Below are 1,289 nucleotides of genomic sequence, written 5' to 3'. Positions count from 1 at the left end.
GGGTGCTCTTACCCACTGAGCCATCTCACCCGCCCCAGCAGTCTTTTTCCTTTTTCCTCTCCCTTACCCCCAATAGTTTAATCATGTAGCCCAGGCTGGCCTGTGCATGCATGCTTCCGCCCCCTGCGTGCTAGGTTATAAGCATGCACTACTGTGCCTACCCACATTTTTTAAAAATAAGGTAAACCAGCTTCTTTGTTTATTTTGATTTTCTGTCGTCAAGTTCTGTGGTTAGAAGCTAGGGCCGCATGCATGCTAGGCAGCAGCCTTAGCCACTTCTGTTCTCTCTGTGTGGTAAGACAGATGTAACACAAAGTATAGCATCTTATCCACGCATGGGAACACAGGTTATACATGTGAACACACACCACACAAATATACATCCACAAAAATGAAAAAGGACAACTTGGCTACTTACCAGCTGAGGTTTTAGTGTCAGAAGGTTGGCTTTTATTATAAAGGTGACTGAGAAACTGAAAATAGCTTTGAATAAGACACAGCCAGGCCACTATACAAAAAGTGTAATATTTACTGAGCACTTAATAGTTTCCAGGAGCTATTTAATGCAGTTGAATGAATAACTCAGTGTTTTCTAATTAAAATGAGCAAAGTTTTTTAGTTTCACTACAGCATTCAAAAATTAAGCTGGGTATGGTGGCTCATGCTTTTAATCCCAGCATTGGGGAGTCAGAGGCAGGCAGATCTCTGAGTTTGAGGCCAGCTTGGTCTACAGAGCTGGTTTTAGGACAGCCAGGGCTGTACAGAGAAACCCTGTCTTCAAAGGGGGACAAATCATTAGTGTGCATCCCCATATGCTATAGTCTGCCTTAACAAATGTTTATTAAGTACTTGGGTATGTGCAGTACTTCACAGAGAGGTTTGGGGGAAGCCACATGATGGAACAATAAAGGGACAGAGACACGGAGCCAATGAAAAGATTGCAGGGGAGGAGTCCCCAGAAAAGGTTACCTCAGAAAGTTCAATGCTTTACAACTTGGGCGGGTGCTAAAAGCATGACAGCTGAGGCCAGATCCCAGGAACCCTTGGTTGGGAGAGCCCACTCCTGAATGTTCTCTCCCTTTAATCCCAGCCCTCGGGAGGCAGAGGCAGGCGGATTTCTGGGGTTTTGTTTGTTTGTTTGTTTGTTTGTTTGTTTTTTTGAGACAGGGTTTCTCTATATAGCCCTGGCCGTCCTGGAACTCACTTTGTAGGGCAGGTGGATTTCTGAGTTCAAGGCCAGGCTGGTCTGCAGAGTGAGTTCCAGGACAGCCAGGGCTACACAGAGAAAC

The sequence above is a fragment of the Mus pahari genome, chromosome 14 (assembly GCF_900095145.1).
Source record: "Mus pahari chromosome 14, PAHARI_EIJ_v1.1, whole genome shotgun sequence".
Classification (NCBI taxonomy): Eukaryota; Metazoa; Chordata; class Mammalia; order Rodentia; family Muridae; genus Mus; species Mus pahari.
The sequence above is the reverse complement of the archived record's forward strand: the minus strand, read 5'-3'. Positions refer to the sequence as shown.